At 47.6% G+C, this 13849-nt stretch overlaps 2 long non-coding RNA genes across 5 annotated transcripts in view; one reads left to right on the top strand and one right to left on the bottom strand.

Annotated features, from left to right (window-relative positions):
* Positions 1-4610, top strand: part of LOC142602083 (uncharacterized) — a 68256-nt gene extending 63646 nt beyond the window's left edge. Inside the window, exon 3 of one of the 4 annotated variants that reach the window (XR_012835756.1) lies at positions 3601-4591. This is a non-coding gene — a long non-coding RNA (uncharacterized LOC142602083). Of the gene's footprint in view, positions 1-3600 lie in introns of all 4 variants that reach the window. The other 3 variants (XR_012835753.1, XR_012835754.1, XR_012835755.1) reach the window with 3 other exon arrangements.
* LOC142602086 (uncharacterized) lies at positions 1277-6820 on the bottom strand. The gene is made up of 3 exons (XR_012835759.1): positions 6608-6820; positions 4625-5777; positions 1277-3713 (listed from the first exon to the last, which is right to left on the bottom strand). It is a non-coding gene; the product is annotated as an uncharacterized LOC142602086 (long non-coding RNA).
* Positions 6821-13849: the final 7029 nt, after the last annotated feature.

The raw sequence follows: 13849 nt of genomic DNA on the forward strand, positions 1-13849 counted from the left end.
GAAGGTGAGCCACAGTATAGCAAATCTTTTTTTTTCTGTCATTGCAATAACAGTGTCCTCGCCACTGAGCCACAGCTGTGGCAGGCTCCAGCAAGCACCCAGGGTCTGGTTCACCAGCATCACCACCCCTCACAAAGCTCAGGGGCACCCAGCCACTTCCACAAAGCTGTCTCTAGTCTGGCAAGGGAGGTGTTGCAGGGCCTTTGAGTCATCCCACAAACTCATGCCCTCCCTCACCTCCTCCCAAGCCTTCATCTCACGTGAAGATTAACAGCATGTTGCAGCATCACCATGCTGCGATGGGGATGGTGATGCTGGGTTTATTTTCTCAGGAGAAACAGATAAAGATGGCACCAGCTACTACCCAACACCAACGCTAAATTAGTAAATTTATTATTCTTTTAAACCTGACAGATGTGACAGGGGCTGTTTTGGATTTTGATCCAAAGCTTAGCAAAGCCTGTGACCTCTCTATCAGCCCGACAATGAGCAATTGCGGCCGTGCCGCCCCAGCATCCATCAAACGCAATGATTAAGGGGCTCGACTGGCATGGCAGAGATAAAAGTCATTGTAACTAAACATTGTCACAAGATCGATGTCTCCCACTTAGAAAATATTGTCTTAACTTAGGCTTTAGTTTCTGGGTGTTTCTGTGATGGTCTCACCCTAATGTCTGCATTCTTTACAAATATTACCCAGACTTTAATGAATATATCTTTGTGGCTTACCTGTGAGATAAGAGTAAACTATCATCACTCTAATTTCATAGTGGGGGAAATGAGGTACCAAGAGATTATCAGCAAAGTGTAACCACTCATTTTGATACCTAGCATGAGTCATATAAATTTCGATTTTCCTGATTAGCTTTTTTGTAGTTTTTGACACATCTTCAGCATGGCTTTGGCTGGCCCCAGGTCCAGTCCCAAAGGCTGACAACTTCTGCACATCCAATCTTTCATATCTTGCACGTAGCAACTTGAAATGAGGGATACGCAACACACATCTCAATTCTCTAATTCCCTAATGGGTGAAGACTTGACATTGCCTTCTCAGTGTCTCGATGCTTCTGTTCATGCCATAGATATTCAGTACATGTTTATGTTTAATGTAAAGCTGGCATCACCTCTGAACTGCCTATTATTTTCAAAAACTCCTGTGGTAAGGCTAATTTGGCCATTACATGCATCTTTCAAGATTTATAATAACTGAACATATGAAACAAATCTCAGATTAAGCTGTGCCTATGCCTCCCTCCCCTTCCCCGTAACTCCACGCTGATTGCTCCAGTGCTACTTGTGTACTACAAATGTGTGACCACGTGTTTTCTCTTCTAGAGTTTTTACATGAGGAAAGACAGGGCTGCTGGAGCCCGGGTCAGGAAAGTCCATACAGTTCTTACAGCTTTCTCCATCTGCACATGTCCCCAGTCCCAGCTGGTTGCTGGGAGTTTGCAGGTTGAGATGAGAAGGGAGGATGATCTCTGCCTCATCACACTGCTGGGTCTAGTTTGAACTCCTCAGCAGTAGCTACACTTCTGCTGAGCCCTTTGACAGCTTCCCACCTCCATCACGGGGAGCAATGCAGCAACCAGGCTTCTTCATTCCCTTCTGCACTTGCAAGTCTTCTGCCACCATTGCGAAAATGAAGCCTTGTGCATGCTGCCTGCTCCCATGTCTGCTCTCCGTTTCCCGCCCAGCAGCCCTGTAGTTATTTCTTCAGCTGCCAAATCATCCAGGTTCAAAGGTTTCAGCAAGGATGTTCCCTCAAGGGCTCACAAAAGACCCATCCCACTATCTCTGCTCTGTGTAATGGGGCTGGAGGAGGCCTTTGCATTTGCTGTTGCAGAGATACTGCCTCAGAGGTCATGCCGCCAAGCCCAGGCTCTGCCTGCCTGGGATTATTCACGTGCTGCCTGGAGACGGCAGTCCTTTCCTTTTGGTACAAGAAGGACTTCAGTAATGAAAAGCCTTCCCTATTCCCAAATGAGCTAGCTGCTTGAGTCAGAGACTGAGGGTACTTTATTAGCAACAAATGGCTCATGAAGCCCCAGAGAGCTTGGCTTGCACAAGAAAGAGACATGTAGCCTTGTGATTGATAAACCCAAACCAGCCCTCCCATCCAAGGGCACTCTGAGCACTGAGTGTGTGCTAAGAAGTTGCCACAGCAAAAACGAAGCTGGCGTGCCCAGGGCTGGGGACAGAAATGCTGGAGCTGCCTGGGGTGGCCAGTTCCCAGGAGGTTTCAGTGAGCACCGCAGGTGCCTGTGAGCTAGCGCATTTAGAAAAGGTAGATGGGATAGACAGACAGACTCATCTATTTGATTCTTCCTTTCTGCAAAAATCCCTTTTCTGGCTCAACTTTTGGCACAGCTTCTTGCTGGCTGATGCTCAGCTCAGATACCAGGATGCTTTCAAGGTATGAATGAAGTTTTCAGCAATGACTCCTGCAGCTCTTAAGCCCTGACAACTAGTTGGAAGCCAGGTCCCCCAGCCCTCCCAAAAATCCCCCTCATCTGCGGCCAGCTCCTCCACACACAGCAGAGCTTTGCTCCGGCAGCACGGCAGAGGCTAGCGAACTCATGCCACAGGTAAACCATTCCCATCCCGTGCTTTAAAGCGCTGGGACTGTCAAAGTTGGCACATTTCTGAGGCTGAGCATCTTACAGTGGTTTTGGGAGCAGTTATTCTGCCTACCCATAGCTTGCTTCCCCCCCCCCCCCCGCCCCGGTCTCCCAGGTACTCTGAGTGGCTAGGAGCAAAGCTGGGATCTGCTTCTCCCGGTATGCACAGTAGGGCTGATTCTCTGCTCTGCCATAGAAGCGATACTTAATTACTCTCTTAGGTGAGGAGTGCCTGTGCCAGCAGTAAGCAGCACCAGCCAGGAAGTGAGCAGCAGAGAGCTGGAGAAAGCAAGGCGGCGTAGCTGCACACCACGCAGTGGCACACCCGCCGATGAGGGTATGGTGTTGACGATGGCTTTCATACGGGGTGTTTGGAAGCAGATAGTCTCTGCAATGAGGGCTCCCCCTGGGCTTTTGTACTCCCATGCTCGCAGGGCAGACTGGGTGCATGCTTGGGCAGGGGGGCTGTGACCTGGTGGGTGCTCCCCCCAGCCAGGGTGTCAGGCAGGGTAGCAGAAGTGCTTTTTTTCCAGCTAAGCTGTGTCAGAAAATTATTTTCTTTTCATTCTCTTTCTAATTTTGGGCTCTGAACTCAGTGCCCAAAACACACACACGAGTCCAAAGTCCAGCGGGCCAAAGTAGGCGTGTAGTTATGGGGACTGTACAAACAGGAGCAGGAAGGGAGGGAAGAGGAGCCAAACAGTAGGGTCTCCCCGCTTGCTGCCCAATATTTTTGGTGATCTTCACGTGCCTGACCTTGGCTACCTCCAGTGATGTTCATGATAGCTAGGGCTGAGCCACACCTCCTTGTTTAAGACAGACCTCCTCTATCCACTCCATTTGACTGTTTCCCCCACTTTATAAATCCATTTACTATGTTTGCAGTGATGGAAAAGACCCCAAGGAACATCTCTGTGGCCTGCAATGCAGCACGCTCCTGTGGGTGTCCAGGCTAAGGCAATGTTGTTACACCTCCCAGCATCCATGCAGCACAAAGAAGGGACAAGAGTCCTCTGTGGGGACAAGATGAAGAGATAGCCTGCCCACCAGCTCAGCTCTGTCTGCAGGATGTGGCTCCAGGACCAGATGCAACTACAAAAGCAAAAAGCCAGCAACTGATGAAGATTTTGCAAACAGATTTGAAGACATTTGGAAATTCTAATGGAAAAAACATTTGACAGTTTGCAAAATAATAATAATAATAATAATGTATTTTGCCTATGTGACTTTTTCAGTAAGATGGGCGAAGAATACCATAATTAACAGTATTCTTTGCACTCTGTCCCATACCCTTAGTTCCACCATCTCCCACCTCTTATCCCAATCACTCATGAACCACTCCCTCGTTCACCCACATATTTCAATGACAAGAATACAGATCAGTTGGACCTTCAAAATCAAGCCTTTTCTGTTTAATATATTTCCACCTATGAGGCAAGACACTTGATATTGGCTGAACGTGGATGCTTCCAAAGGCAGTCTCATCTCTTACACTTCCCAAAGAGACCCCCACCCACTGTCTTTCAACGCCTTGTGTATCTGGACTCTGGGTACCGAGCAAAAGTTGTACTTGCAGCAGTGCACAAAGTATTACATTCTGTGCACACAAAAAAAAAAAAAAATCACATCCTGAGAAGTTCCCCGAACATTCTTAAAATAGATTTTTCCATCATTTAGGGTCGCATGCAGAACCCTAGCTGATGAGGTCTGGGAATCTGTTGTTAATTTGCTCATTAGGAGGTGTTTTTACAGTGGCTTTCAGCACTCGTGAGTTTTGTGCTCTAAAACTCTCACTAAACTTCCAACAGCAAACTTCACGAGGAGGGAATCACCTGCTTAGTAGGTCCCATCCATCCCCTAAAATCGATCCTAAATTTAAACTCCCCCCCCGGCCCCCTTCTCTCATTACAGTGCCAAAGCAAAAATCAAACACACACGTGCATGCCTCCAAATCTGCCATGGTTGAGAAGTCCTGGGTTGAATAGATCTCAACAAGCTTTTACCTATCTATCCCAGGAATGCATCCCACTGCCTCTGACAGCTTGCATGTGCGCCGGCGAAGAGTCCTGGGCAGTGACGTACGCGGAGGAGCAATGCGGCTGGGAGCGCGGTGGGGAATGCCGAGGATGCCACAACAGGAAGCGCAGAGACATAACACGTCCAAGTGGGGTAACTGAGGCAAACGGAGCAGGAATGCGATTAAATTACTCCTCTGGGATTTGACTGAGACGGCGCGACGTGCTGAGCTCATTCCCCGGTCAGAGGGAGGAAGCGAGCTGAGAAGGTTTCGCTGTTTGTGTTTTATTTTGTCAGCTAGGACCAAACAGCAGCAGCAAACATTGCGGTTTGGGGAAAGAGGTATTTCAGCACATTCCCCAGCTTCTTCTCCCTGTCCTGAAGTGCAGCTAGTGGAGGGAATGGGGGCAAATGAAAGTCTCCCTGGGCACGCTGGTGTAGGAGATGGAACCACCCACAGCGACTTGCCAGGAAGCTGGCAGATGCTGGAGGGGCAGATCTCGCGCATCCCAAAGCAGTGGCCACAGCCCTGCACGCAGAGCCGTGTCCGAAGGAGCTGGCATATGCCTTTTCTTTTGCATGTGCTTCCCCCTCTGCCACACAAAACCTGTCTGCTCTGGCTGAGAAACGGGTCCCAGTTCCCTGAGGTCCCTCCACAGGGGTCTTGAGTGAGTCACAGGGACGATGACAAGGCACCGCAAGCAGCTCCTCTACAGCTGGTCTCAGCTACTCCTGCCCAGGGGAGTATGTTGAAACAAACCTTTGCAGGTTAATTTGGTGTGCAAGCTACAGGGGCCCTTGTTTGATCTCATTCTTTAATGCGGTCAGGAGTTTTCCTTTGAATGAGTTTCATTTTTTTAACCTGAAAATGCCACTTACTCAAAAGCAAAATTATCTGTGGAAAAAAAAAATTGAGTTTTGATATCAGGGAATGCAAATAGTCTCTTGTCAGTAGTTTCAGCTCTGAGGAATCTTGCACCGAAAATATTTTGGGTTCAGTAAAGTATTACAAATACAGTAAACATGGAATAAAAAAGTTGGGAAAGGTCAACACTGAAATGTTTTGCTGCCATTGATCTTCTCTGGACATATTCATTGTAACTCACACTTCGATAAAGTTTTCTAAGTTCTGGCCTTGTCCTGATTCAGGAAAGAGAAAAAAAAAAACCCCTCTGATATTCTGCAAATTTTCACAGGATTGGGAAACAGTGTTTCCCACTTAGTCTATTGATTATTCACCAAGCAGCAAGGCTCTTTGCCCTCATGCTGTGCTTCATAGCAATATACGCACATACTGGATCAGAGCTACAACTCTTGTCATCTTAATATCCAGCTGCTAAGCAGGCTGAGACCTGTGTGACAAAAATAGGGCATGTTTTCAGATGCCACTTGGGAAATGCTAGATTTTACACAAGGCATGAAGATTGTCTCCATGCTGATAAGTGTTTTTAAAATACAGTCATATTTCGGGGTGGTGAGGGGAAGAGATTTGGATTCTTTTCTGTATTAATAAATCCTTTCCTAGGTTTTGCAGGAATCTTAAGTGCCTTATATGAGGCCCTGAGAAAGGAAGACCACCAGTCCATCAATGAAGCATGGCGTGCTCACTCTTCCTCTTTCTGAGCCCAATTTGGGATTATTCCTATCAGGCCCTTTGCATTTAAAGCACAACTTCCCAAGTGCCATCACTTCATTAGGACACAACCATGTCCAGCAATACCAACAAGAACAGGAGAAGATCTGTGGCTCACACAAAAACTGGGAACAAAGTTTTCAAAAATTTGGAAAGCAATTCTCATAGCAACTGGTTTTGGCTAGTATCAGAAACATCCCTCATGACAGATCAGAGTCAATAAAGAGAACCTCTGCAAAACTTCTTTACGTCCCAGATATATCTCCTTTGAATGACTCCTGCCTTTACCAGGTTGCACACTGTTTATAGGTTAAACCAAGGTGTTTTTTTCCCCTACCTGGCAACGCTGCAAGTCTCACATGGTATCTGAGCAAGAAGTGAGGTTGCTTCCAGTCTTCTATGTAATTCAGAAGTCAGGATGTTTATTCAAAAGTTTCCAGACTATATGGACCGTGTCACAGCTCTGAACTTTGCTGGAACTTCTGAAACAGTGGATTATGGGTTTCAGTTCACATCTGAGAGAAGGATTCAGATGGCTCTTGGTGCGTTCATATTCCTGTGCTTGTCCTTCCTGCTTTTAAGCTGTCACCTACCAAAAACATGCTGAGGTCAGGATTCAGCTGGTGGCCTTGCTGGTGTGAGAAGCAAAAACTGGCCGGCAGTTCCCTCTTTTAGCTTTGCACGAGCTCGGGAATGCTGACTTTAGTGAAAACTTGTTTTTGTCAGTGTTCAAAGCTGCTTGCATGTTACTCAAGAGGCAGAAAGACAGCAGACCCGAACTGGTTAAAGTCACTTCTCTGACTGCAAAGTCTGACCCCTCCCCAAAATGCTAATTTCTAGTGCGAACCCCAAAAGAGCTGCCCAGCTTCTTCCTCTTACCCCTATACCTGCTTTTTGACAAGTGTTAGATATTGTGACTTTTCTTTCTTTTTTTTTTTAGATCAATGAATCTGATGCTCTGTCTGCACTTGTTTGTTATTATATAGCAACTGTCAACTCAGACACAAACCATCAGGTGTATGTGAGAGCACCTTTTTTATTCTTCTTTTACTAACAGGATCCTAAACAGACAAATGAAGAACAAACCCAGCTTTTAGTGCCAATGACTGTTCCTGTATGGATCCTGGGATGTTTCTGAATGGATTTCTTTGAGCAATGGGGAGAGTCCCAGGGACAGTTTTGTTGTGAGCAGCTTTGCTGGCTGTCCTCCTTCCTGTGCAGCCATAGCCAGGCAGCCAAAGGATCAGCCATTTGTGTGCCGTGAGGACTCTGAGTCCTTTTCTCAGGAGGGACCAATTCAGACAAAGGCAAAGGATGGGAGGAGATGCTGCAATGTGCCTATGTCCCCAACAGCCCTCAACTGAATTCATCCGTGACAGCTGGATGTACATTATAGTAGCCCTGAAACGTCTCTTTCTGATGACACCTGAAGCTCATGTTGCGTTGAGTCAGACGTTGCCCTTCCCAAACACCAGTTGGTTTGGCCTAGGTCTAAGGCAAGCTCTTCCTTGATGACCTGCTGAGAGGAGAGCCAGGGTTGCTCCAAGCTGTGCAGCCCTTCGGCAGAGAGCCAGCATTTACAACCCCAATTGCAGCAGCGCTCCTGTGTGTGGTAGCCAAGAAAACTTGCAAGAACCATATGCTCGAAACATGCCCATGGGGAAGATGACTCTCTTCTGGCTCATTAGCTCCTGAAAAGACTTTAGCCAGAGGCAGCTTTCAAAAAAACCACCCCAAAACTCGATGACACAGAGACAAGAAGCCATCTGGTTAGGTATAACCAGAGGACTTAGCTACCTCCCTGGCCATTGTCCACCCTTATTAATGGTTAAACTCTCTCTGTGTCATTGCTTGCTGTTTCTGGACAATTCAAAGTCTTTCAAGTGGGAGGGAGAGTGAATAATGGAGGTAAAACAACCCCAAAGACCTGCTTGTGTTCCTCAAGACACCCATTTAAACAGCACCTCAGGTTATCTGTAAGTGGCATTTGCTTTCCTGTTAAGGGGTATTTATGCGAATCCAGAAGTACATGAACAAGCAGGGCCCTTAGCCTTGTCTTGAAATGGGTGAATGGGTATTTGTGCATAACTCACATCCTTTGTACTTACATGGAGGACATCCTTCCTTCATCTCCACAGTATCTTAGAGCCTTAGTTTTCTCTTTATTTATCTCTACAGTCTCCTGAGGACTTCTTAAAAAATGGGGTCTGACTGACTTGCCTGAAATCACACAAAAAACTCATAACAGCACAAAGGACTTGAGTCGAGGACTTGTTGGCATGGCAGGCAGGTCACCATGAAGTCCTTCTAGTGCACCCTGAATCTCACAGCAGCCCTTTGGCCTTGGGCACCTGCCCTTCTTCTTGCACGGAGGAGGATAAAGCTGTGCCAGCCTCATGCCCTCGTGGGGCTGTGTGCCCCACAGGCACCCATGCATGGTGTGGCTGGAGTCACGGGGGCCTTGCTTAGGCACGGTGCTGCAGGCAGGTAACTCGTGCCCCTGCTCGACCGCTGACATCTCAGCACTTTACAGAACTGAAACTGCTGAGAGTGACAGATTTGCTAAACCACGTATTTTTCTTGTTGAAGTCAGATGTTTGAGGAGGATTAAGCTGAGTCCACTGCTTCACTGTCCCTCCTACCCAATGGCCATAACTTTATGTTTAGAACAGGTATGCATGAACCTCCTCCAGTAGATGAAAGCCCATACCTGGCTTTCGCCTGAGACTTGAACCAAACTACACTTGACCCTTCTGTCAAGTTTGAAAAGTTTAGTCAACATTTTTTTCAACTTTTGCATTCCTCTGCCCTCTTTGGGATTTGACTGGAGGTAGAGGGACTGAAATACCCTGAGGAATGCTGTCTAGCAGTAATTTCTGACCCTGTAGAAACCAGTCTTTCTGATTCTGGTTAACTCTTACCATTTCCAGGCAAAAAAAAAAAAAAAAAACAAAAAACAAAAACCAACCACATTTGAGCAAGGTTCAAGTGGACATCCAGGTCAAGAGTTTCAAGTGCTCTCATTTGCAGGTGATCAGTCAGAAAGCTCTCTACTGAGTCTGGTGGCACCAACATCAAAGTTACACCAACAGTAGATTTGGGCCCAGCAGTTTTCATTGCTTGGCCACACCGATGTCACCATTTTGAAGCCTGATGTAGGATGGAATGAGCAGATCTTGCCAGTTTTCACTGCCTGTGTTTGGCAGCTGGCAGAGGTTTTGTGATGAGCTTTACCAGAGGTGAGGTGATGTTAGACAGCTGTGGCAGCTGCTCAGTCAGATGTGGCATGTGATAACCTGACCTCAGGGACAACACTGCGGCTGTCTGGGAGTCCCTTGCTAAATTGCCATGCTTACTTAATTAGCTTTCTGCTTTCTTTTTCTTTTTTTGGTTTTTTTTTCCTCATTCTTGCTCTTTTGTCAGGCAGGCAATCTGGTTCACAGGACAGAACGCTGGGAAGATGGGCTGCTACAAGAGCTCTTCCATGCAAAGATATCTAATATGGCATAAATGGGGTCTCTTGGGCTGTCTTTCCTGTTCCTACCCTGATTTACTACCATATGCTCCTGCAAGTGCTGCTGTGGTCCTTGTCTTTCCCTGAGAATCACCTGAGCCTCAGATGGGCTGAGGGAGATCTGAGGGCATCAGGGCCACCCAGGGTGTGGGTGGCACATGTTCTTAAAGCAGTCAAGCAGCTGAGCAACAGAACATTATGCAGGAGATAATGAACCTTTTGCAGATAATTAACATCAGCCAGTGACATTTCAGCCAGCCAGGATGGCTTAAGCAGCTTCCACCTGCCTAGCCCTGCCATTGAGATCAGGTCCTCCTTGTGCTGCGGGAAAATTAATTGGGGGAAAGAGGGAAGTGGAGGTGGAAGTTCTTGTGTTTAACATCTGTTAACAAAAGATCATTTAATCAACTGCAAACAAGAATAGTCACTTCTCCAGCTTCCCAAACATGTGTTCATGTGATGCTGCAGCTCTTCTCAGAAGCGTGGTCCCTAAAGGATGATGTTGCTGGGAAGGGAGGGCAGTTTAGTTTCAGGAAGGTTATTGCCTCATAGCACAGGGGAGACAAGGGCTTGAGTCCTGAACTTGATGGCCCCTCACATGCATATCAGATGTCCTAGTCAAGCCTCCAGTCCTCCCTCCCTACCACAACCGTATAAGAACAAACCAGCCAGAGTTCAGTAAAATACAGTAAAAAAAAAAAAAAAGAAAAAAGCATATAAGTATTATGCTAACACTCTGTCACCTAAAGGCATAAAGAGGCAGCTGGACGATACCATTTTGATGGTGAGGTGTGTGCACCTGGATGGGCGCTGTGCACACCAAGACCCTCTGTTTCCTGAGAAACAGCTGAAAGATGAATTATGGAACATGAAAGCAGTGATGCCAGTGATCCAGTGGGATTGAGAGAGCACCAGATTCAACAGCTCTGCCCCGGGCAAAGAAGAGGTGAATCCCTAAGGATGCTGCTTTGCTTCCTTGCTGGCTTTTCCTACTTCTCAGGGGAGACAGGATGTGTCCCAGCATTATCATCTCCCCGTGAGCAGCAGCCACACTGCCTCCACCATGCTCTGAAACCACATTGATACGGTGCATTGCCTGGTTGCACTCACAGAAGATGCCTTGTTGTAGCCTCATCAGCTTCTTCCTCTCCCTCCAGAGGGAAATCATGATGGAGCATGACTGGTTCCTCACTTCATCTCACTGCTCTTTCTCCCCTCTCTCTCCCTGCAGCTGCCTAGGCTGCTTGTCCGCACCTCCACTGTAGTCTCAGTGCCAGTGTGCAGCAGCAGGGGATCTCAAGTCCACGCTGTGCTGGCTTAGGGGCTGGAGGCCAGTACCTTTCTTCCAGGAGATACCATCCAATCTCAAACCCCACCATCCAGATCTCCAGATCAGTGACCTGAAGCAATGCTCTTCCTTGACTCTGATACTTCTGTCCAGACAATGGGTTCAAGCTGGTAAAGAATTTTTCTAACATTACTAATGTGAAGAAACAAAGACCTAGCAAACCAAAATATAACTAGTGCCCAGTTGCCTCTTTATCTGGCTGTGCTTTATTTGCACAAGCTGAAGAACTTCATGGTGCCAGGAGGAATGTGATAGAGGTTCTTTGTCTCATAAATTATTTTGGCCTGGTCTTCCCTGGGGAGACAGGGCATGAGAGCAGGAGCTGGCAGCATGGGTTCTGCTCCCAGCTTTGGCACTGACCTGCTGCATGACCTTGGACAACTCACTTCACCTCCTCTGAGCTTCTGTTTCCCCTCCTCTCCTTTGTCTGCCTTGTTTATTTGGACTGTCAACTCCTAGAGAAAGGAATTCAGCCTCCCTGGCTGCTTGCAGATTGCATAGCATGATGGGAGCCTCATCGGACTTGCTCCTGGGAGGTACTAAAGTAAAAAATTCATAACGATGACTAAAAACTAGCATTTGCTAAACAATTGTATGGGAGTTTTTAATTATTAAGTGGCATACGTGAATTAGTGGGACATCTCTGGCACTTTACAGCGCTTGTCCAGGAGCAGCAACTGCTGTTTCTTTCCTTTTCCGTGGCCATGCCGAAGGCCGTATCTACCAGTCCCATGAATTTTGACATCTCCTTCTCCCTGCCTCAGCTGCGCAGTGGGAGGAGTGGGAAGCATCTGCCGGAGAAAAGGGAGAGCTTGTTGGAGGTAATGAAGAAGTCTCCTTTTAGAGTCCTCCCCCTCATGAACATCTGGACAGATAACAGCTCTTCTGAGAAAGATTGAAAGAGCCAGGGAGACCTCCTGGAAAGGGCAAGGAAACACTCCCCCTCAGACTTGGTCAGCGCAAAGGGCAGAAAGTCTGAGAGAGGCTGTGCGGGCTAACCCTGCCCCTGTCACCCAGAGGCTAGGGACGGAATGGATGAAACCAAGGCCACCAAAAACCTACGGGGCAGATTGTCTTTGAGTGAAACTATGAGCCTTGACCCCAGAATATACTTCTTTTAGGCAAGTGCTGCAGCCTTGAAATCTATTTAACCATATGGATGGTATCAAGAAGTATAATAAAAGGTTTGCCATTGCATTCATGGCTCTGGAGGAGTCTCCATGCTCACCCAGTGGCTTCTCCTCCACTCAGCAAGTCCCCCTGGCAGTGTCATCGCTGTCCCTCAGCCAAGAGCATGCCTTCCTCCTCCTGCTGAGTGACCCATGGCCAGCACACAAGGACATCACAAAATGGCATGAATCGCATCTTTACTCTACAGGCCACTCCACTACAGCAGCTAAGAGCAGACTGTTTCTCTAATGTGCCGAGGATGTTTTCAAAAAGGCCAAAATCCCACTACCCTCCTGACAGCAGCCTGCAGCTTGGCAAACCCCACTTGTGCACTCATCCACTTTTAAAACATCTTAAATGTATTGCATGCATTGGCTTTCTCAAGCCCCAGCAATGCGGAGGGGTCTGCTGGGAGCACTGTGAAATACAGCTCCTGAAGCGATGCTTTCTAATTGAAAGGACCAGAGAGGAGATGGCCAAGCAAGCCGTTAAGCAATCAACCAGGGGGTGATGCAGGATTGTTCCCAACCGTGCTGTTCTCTGGTGCTTTGCCCATTTACGGCTGCTCTGGTGAAGATCCTTTCCCTGCCTGCCCACCTCTGGCCGGCCTCTGCAGGAGCATCCTTGTGACATGAGTCCTTCCTACCTGGTAAAGCCTGGAAGTGCACAGGGGCTTCTGTCTCCAAATGCATCAGGTGGCATGAAGAAGGCACAGACATAGGAGGGACAATCTAAGAGAAGAGACTCCACCTGGCCTTAATTCCCTTCTTCTCACTGCCACAGGAGCTTAGGAAGCTCAGGAGAGGGATGAGCACATGTGGGAGAGCAATGGTCAGGTGCAGGGCAAGTGGGAGTGAGGATCCTCCTGTACACTGCCATTGAGGGTGTTTACAGATCTGTGTCTTGCCACTGGATCCAGCTTGCTGCACACCCTGAGGCCATCAACACATAAAGCAGGCAAAGGGCAGCAGCTGCATATTTAAAAGAAACATAACAAAAGAAGAAAAAAAAAATATCTGTTTTTCAGAGCTCGCAGGTTGCTGTTAAGCAGCTACTCCTTTCCATGGCAGTCGCTGTGGCTCTGAGACCACTGCAGACATTGCCAGGGTCTGAAGGGCGAAATTCCTGTGTCTCAGTCTCCAAATTCCTCAAATAAGTCCCTCCAATTTTTATGTTTTCATAAAGACATGGCCTGCTGCCGGGTGACCTGGAAGAGGCATCGCAGTGCTTTGTCAGCACACTCGCCTCACTGCAGAAGCTAAGGACCAAATTGTCTTATTAATCATTTAAAAAGTGGGGAGGAAAAAAAAAATAAAAGGCACAGTTCTGGCTAATTGTAGGGGGGAAAAATGAGGTCAGAGTTCATTTTTCTCTCGGCTGCTGCTTCACAGTTCACTGGCTGACAAGGAAAGCAAGATAACAAGAGACAGGAGATAGTTCAGGGAACAACCTCTGTCTCCCAAGGAGAAGTGGGGGAGTTCAGGTTTCTGACATGGATGGAGAGGCGGCCACGCTGGCTGCCGAGCGGCAGGACTCGGCAGAGGGGA

This window comes from Balearica regulorum, chromosome 5 (assembly GCF_011004875.1).
Source record: "Balearica regulorum gibbericeps isolate bBalReg1 chromosome 5, bBalReg1.pri, whole genome shotgun sequence".
NCBI lineage: Eukaryota > Metazoa > Chordata > Aves > Gruiformes > Gruidae > Balearica > Balearica regulorum.